General features: G+C 51.5%; 1 pseudogene; it reads left to right on the top strand.

Moving 5' to 3' along the window:
- The first annotated feature begins 3,546 nt into the window (after window positions 1-3,546).
- The window catches only part of LOC105539783, a 7,902-nt pseudogene continuing 4,806 nt past the window's right edge, over window positions 3,547-6,642 (top strand).

The raw sequence follows: 6,642 nt of genomic DNA, 5'->3' as shown, positions 1-6,642 counted from the left end.
TTCCCCCTATTTTCTGTGTCTTGGGGATGGGAGTAATAATATTTTGGGGAGCCTTTTAAATCTCACAGAAGAGGAAAGTGGCCTGCTCTGGCAGGTGTGTGCAGGAGAGAGTGTGATTCATTTGTTCTGGTGTCAGGAATGAGCGCCGTACTATGGTAGTTCCCTTAGGATTTGTACGTGCTCTGGGCTCCTGAAGATATTGCATCATGAGCTGCAGCAGTTGGACTCTTTCTCAATGACCTAAAAGGGATTATTTCTGAGGAATGAAAGGATCCTGTCATTGACTGTGGATGTGGAAAATCTTTTGTAGCTTAGAGCCTTCACATCCGCATTACATTTTAACGTCAGAGTTCATGTTACCTGTTTTAATCACATGACGACATGGCTCAGTATACAAAAGGGCACTGGTTGGCATTCTTCTTAATGTATTTAGTAAGGATCGTAAGAAATCCTTTCAGAGTTTAAATGTCCCTGGAACAGGCATACAGGCTCTAGTCAAGAATGAATTCGAGTGAAGGAAAGCTGTGTGACACCTGGCATTCCTCTGTGTTCACGGAGTTTCTTTGAGGCTAGAAGATTGATTTTACCATCTAGACCTCTCTGGCTAATACCTATTCTTCAACCATATTGGTTAATCTGACACAGGAATTTGCTTCTTTTCTTTGAATGAAAAACACTTTAAAAATAATAACAACCATTATTATAAACCAGTATATGTGAGAGTATTAGTTGAAACAAAAATGAGATTTAGTAGACAGTATTACACTTCATTTGAAAATCAAGGGGAAGTTTATGCAACTTAAAATGTTTACAAGCTGCAGTGCAGTCTACCGTTTGTGAAGGTGAAAGTATTACGAGGAAAAGCGTCTACACAATCACAGAGTTATGTTTCCTCACAAAGTTCTTTACGAAGAGTGAAGTATGTTTTTATACCTCCCGGTTTCAGTTAGAGGCATAATTTGTGCCATATTTATGTTAATGTGTCTGTAGATGATGAATGAATTCTTTCAGTCATACATTGCCTGAATCATAAGTTTATGATGCTTGGGAAAGAATCAACAGCTACAACTTCATGAAGTTCTAACGTCTGTGTTCCAAAATACATCACTTTATTAGGATGTAGGGGGAGATGTATGTGCGCTCCCTGGGGTGGGCATTTCTAGTTACTAGACCATCTCCATTTTTAGCATTTGGCATTTTGATACTTTTATAAATATGACATTAACAGAAGAGCAATAATATGATTTTACAGATGGAATAACAGATTTGCCTATATTCACTGAAAGGGTGCAAATATTCACTGAAAGGGTTGCCTGTTCTGTCTGTCCCTCCAGTGCACCTGGTGACCTGTTCCATCTGTCCCTCCAGAGTGCCTGCCGCCCCGCAGGCTCCTCCAGCCTGACTTCATGGCTCTGCTCTCTAGTGGCCAGAGCCGGCTTCACCTAAGCTTCAGGGGTTTTCCAGGAAAAGTGTCCCTTGGAAAGGGTGTGGCCTTTACACTGCTCCCAACAGCACCCTAGAAATGGCTTGGCCTTTTCCCTCCCCTGAGCTCCGCAGAGGACACAGCCAGCAGAGGACACATTCCCCGTCATCCAGAAATGGGTTTGATTCTCAGCCGAGGGACAGCAGGACTGGTAGAGACTGTCAGGCCACACAGCTGCCTGCACACGCCCCCATGTTTGTTAGGGGGTGGGAGGGATGGTGGGGGCTGGCTGTCCACAGGCCGGGCATGACAGGGAGGCTCACTGGAGGTGGCGCACGTTTGAGGGGCAATGTCAGGGGACAGCTTCCTCTTGTTGGGCCACAAGACTCCACAAGGACAGCACGGTGACTGATTCCCAAAGCTAGAGGTGAGGCGGTTAGCCACGTGTAGGTGTACATATATATGTGTGTGTGTGTGTATATGTATATATTTATAGATATGTATAGAACAGGGCAGGGCATACTACTGAGGGGCACAAGTTTTCAACAACAGTCACACCTGGATGTGTCAGCTCAGCACTACAACAGACTAAGTCACAGATGAAGGGGGCTGGCTTTGGGGTTGGGGAGCCACTGTCAAGTCACAGGACACTCACCCAGGCAGGCTTGGAAAGGGAGGCCTCCGAGAAGAGGAGGATCTGTTTAGAGGTCGAAGTGGGGCTGGGGCTCTCAGGTCCGGATGAACTTCCTGACCCCATCAGCTGGCAGTTGGAGAGAAGCAGAGAGAAAACAGGAGAGAGAAAAGTGAGCAGAGAGCTGGTGAGGCAAGCACAGAGCACGGACGTGCTGCGGCAGCTGTGGGAGGGCTGAGGAGGGGAGGGCGCAGGTGCAGGTGTGGCAAGGTTCCTGGAAAAGAGGGGCTGGAAGGGAAAGGGGAGGAAGATGGAGGGAGGAGCCAGAGCTTCACAGGTAGTGCTTGGGGGCTGCGGCGGCCCTCCCCAGCCCACACACACTGGCCTGACCCACAGTACCCAGGAGGTGCGCCTCAGTTCAGACCAATGCTCAGCCCCCTCGGGGTTCCCCCTTCTCTGGTCACCCTCTCTTCCAACCCACTGGCCCAGGGCCACTTCTCACCTTGGGGAGCCCCACCCAACAGCCACCAGGCCTGATAGAGAAGGAACACTGCTTGACCCAGGATGGTGAAACTAAAAGGGATGGATGGCTGGAGTGAGTGCCAGAGGCCTCTCTGGGTGGTCAGAAAGACCCAGACCCTGGGTAAGACAGGGAGGGCATATGCCACTAGCCATAGACTTATAAGTCTAAGAGGGGAGCATCAGCTGCTTGAGGGGGGCTACAGGTCCTATAGGTGAGGCTGGGTCCTTCCTGCTGGGAAATCAGAAGAGGGAGAGTCCGTGGCAGGGGAGGCTGGTGGGCTCGCTATGTGGAGCTCAGCTGGGCCAGCAGGCACTGTGATCACCTTGTCTGAATAGCACAGGCAACCCCTAGGAGCAACAGGCCAAGGTGCAGGAGCCCCCTGGCTGGCAGGAGTGCTTCAGCGGGGGCCAGAGACCTTGCCTTCAGTCACACGCTAGCAGCTATGATGGTACCTGGGAGGGAGGGACGGGGGCTGTGTGTTCCTGCCTGGCCTGTGAGGTGTGTTGTGGGATCACCATGTGTATGGGACTCTCAAGATTTTATCCTAGACCGCCACTGGATTGCCAACAGATAGAGGAGGTGGGACTCTGACTATCACCGCTGCTCTGCAGTGGATTTGCCTCTCGGCACTCCCAGGCTGGGAGCTGGATACCCTGCCCTGGCAGCATGGCTCAGACTGTGCCCAGGATGACGTTCCTTGGCCTCTGGCCACCTCAGAGTCCAGCCCCACACACAATGCCCTCCAAGTTCCCGGCCCCTACACCATAAACCGCGAGCTCTCTGCCCTCTGTGACAACTTCAGAGAGCACCCACATCTGCCTCCTTGGGTATGGAGCCTTTTCCAAGAGCTCACAGGCTCATCCATGGAGTCTGGGGGGCTTTGGGGCTGTGGGCGCCAGCCCTGGTACCTGCGTCCGGCTGGGACACTCTGCACCTGCAGCCAGGAGTCATCCATGGACCCCCGTGGGCATGCTGATGGTGTTCGTGTTGATGTCGCCGGTGATGCTGGGTGCCTCCCTCAGCATGTGGTGTGTGCACAGCATCTCATTGCACCACTGTGCCTGCTGCGCCACCTCATCCATCAGCATGTTCTTGTCCCCACGTGAGTACAGTTTGGACTGCAGGTCCAAGAAGATGAACTCCTTGGTCTAAGAGTTGGCAAAGAGGGAAGGAAGTTGGGACCTGATGCCTGTGCCAACCTGGCCACCCCGCCTGGCCCTGCTGGGACTGTGTGCTGGACTTGGAGCCCCAAGTATTGCTGCCATATTATATCAGGGACTTGAGCGTCTGTGAATTTTGGTATCTCCTGGGTCCTGGAACCAATATCCTGAGGTTACTAAGGGACGACTGTATTCAATTTCTTCTTTGGTTATTAGTCTATTCTGTAATATATTTTTGTTGTTGTTTTGTCTTTCAGTTTTTGCCTCTTCAAGTCAATGTCAGAAACTTAGTTGGTCTAGACTACCCATGAGCTCAAAGCTACCAGGAAGCAGACTACCACTGCAATCTAAGCAACCGATTTTTTTTCTCCATCAGATTGGCAAAAATTAAGATATGCATCTATTGATGTTACAGCTGTAGGGAGTTTTCCTGAGCATGTTAGTTATGACAGCCCTTTTTGCTAGGTAGCTAGACGATTCATCAAAATGAAATAAAATACCCATGCATTTGAAGAAGTTATCTGGTTATTTCTTTATCTGGGTGCTGGTTATGTGAGGTCTACAGTTGATGAAAGCTTATTAAGCTTTATATTTCTAATAGGTACAATTTTCTGTATGTGTAGTACAGTTCAATAGTTTCAAAAATGTCTTTTGCCACAGTCCGCGGCTGTGTATAATGCTATTCGCTTAACAGTGGAAAACATGGCAATGACCTGAATCCCCCTGGCTCCCGGGATCCTACCCCCTTAAGTTAAACAAATAACTTCCACTGTCAGATAAACGGGCGGTTGGCGCTGGTTTTTTTCCAGGGAAGGATTCTGGGAGAAGGAGGAGGGGACGCCAGCACTTCCTCCCTGACACTTCCGGTGGGCTGTGGTCCGCTCTCCACCTCACTCCTAGCAGCCCCCTGTCTCCCAGAGGACGTTAGTCCCAGTCACGTGATGGTCGACTCAGCTGACCCGAGGCGCCACCAGGAAAGGAAATTCCCGGGCCCTGGCTTCCTGGCGCGATGATGAGGCACCAGGGGTGAAGCAAGGCATGGGATGCTGGAGCGGGAATGAGGGGGCGCCAGCGACTCCGGAAAAGGGTGGAGGTTGTCTGCCCTGGCCTCTCCGCAAACATAGTGTGTGCGGGCGTGAGGGCTGTGGGTCTGGTAGAGAAAAGTCCGCCGCCACCCCGCTCCTGAGACGGGGTGCGGGGGTAGGGGACGGGTAAGACAGAGCGGGCCAGCCGGCTCAGAGTCCCCGTGCCTCAGTGGCGTGATGGAAGGAAGGGCCCCTGCCTCCCAGGGCAGGAAGTGGGGCTCGTCTGGAGTTGGGAGTCCTTTCAGGTCCGAGCCCCAAGAGGACCTCCCAAGGACACCCTCTTCCCCAGCCCTGCTGTGGGGCTTGTACAAGAAGGTGCTTAGAATCAGCCCCCTTCGCACCACACACAAGGCGCAGTTAGGTCTCTGCGCCTGGAACCTTAACTATGACTGCCAATTCAAGCCTCCGATTTCCCCTTCCCTGGAAGCTCAAGTCCTCCCAGTGCCTAGCACACTTCATGGTATAGACTAGGCGCTTAGAACCTACGGATGGATGTTAGGAAGCCCTTCCTCTCCTTCCAGACCCAGAAAGTAGTAGTTTTGGGCTGGAGACTTACGCATCCATCCATCCATCCATCCATCCGTATATTCTAAGCCCCTAGTCTATACCATGAAGTGTGCTAGGCACTGGGAGGACTTGAGCTGCGAGGGAAAGGGAAATCGGAGGCTTGAATCGGCAGTCACAGTAAAGGTTCCAGGGGCAGAGACCTAACTGCGCCTTGCGTGTAGTGCTAAGAGGGTTTCCTGAGGATGCCATCAACCTTAAAGGCGGATGGCAGGAGCTGGCTGGCTGAAGTACAGTTTGTGTACCAGGGGTTGGGAGGCGAGGGTGGGAGGTGTGTGTCTTCAGACAGGAAACAGCATGTGCAGAGAATTCAGGGGAGAGAGAGCATGGCTCCCCAGGAATGAATGCATTTCCCATAGCTGGGAGAGTATCATCTGGAGGTTAGAGAAAGATGAGGCTGGACAAGTAAAGACCAAATCTTCCTGGCTTTTGGATCACCACAGTCAAGTTAATGAACACATCCACCGGCCCCCAAAATTTCCTTATGTGAGGGGCTATTTTAGGAAGTATGGTCAAGAAGGGCCAGCCTGCCAGGTGCAATGGCTCACGCCTGTAATCCTAGCACTTTGGGAGGCTGAGGTGTGCAGATGACCTGAGGTCAGGAGGTTGAGATCAGCATGGCCAAAGTGGTGAAATCATGTCTCTATTCAAAATACAAAAAAAAAAAGCCAGGCGTGATGGCACATGCCTGTAATCCCAGCTACTTGGGAGGCTGAGGCAGGAGAATTGCTTGCACCTGGGAGGCAGAGGTTGCAGTGAGTCAAGATTGCACCATTGCACTCCAGCCTGGGCAATAGAGCGAGACTCTGTCTTTAAACAAAACAAAACAAAAATACCAGGGGCGGGGTCGGACTGGTCTGATAAAGTGTTACTTGAGCAGAGAGTGGAATGAAATAAAGGATAACAAGACATGTAGAGAGTGCAGCAGGCATGGAGGCGGGAGCAAGGCTGGTGTCCCTGAGCAGCAGCAGGGAAGCTGGAGTGGCTGGACTTGTGTGGGTATGGGGAAGAGGGGAGAGAGGTCACTCATCTCTGTGAGGCCCGGGACTTTGTTTTGTCCCCTGCTGTACCCCAGCACAGAGTGGAACTAGCACAGAGAAGGCACTCAATTGATGTTTGCTGAGCAGACGAATGCCTGGAGTAGACCTCAGAGCAGGATTTGGTGGCAGGGTGGGTCAGGAGAGAGTTCACTCAACAGCCTGGTGATAGGGGAGAACAAGAGGATAGAGGGTATCCACCTATGATGGGGACCAGGG

This window comes from Mandrillus leucophaeus, unplaced genomic scaffold, assembly GCF_000951045.1.
Source record: "Mandrillus leucophaeus isolate KB7577 unplaced genomic scaffold, Mleu.le_1.0 Scaffold2099, whole genome shotgun sequence".
NCBI lineage: Eukaryota > Metazoa > Chordata > Mammalia > Primates > Cercopithecidae > Mandrillus > Mandrillus leucophaeus.
The sequence above is the reverse complement of the archived record's forward strand: the minus strand, read 5'-3'. Positions and strand labels throughout refer to the sequence as shown.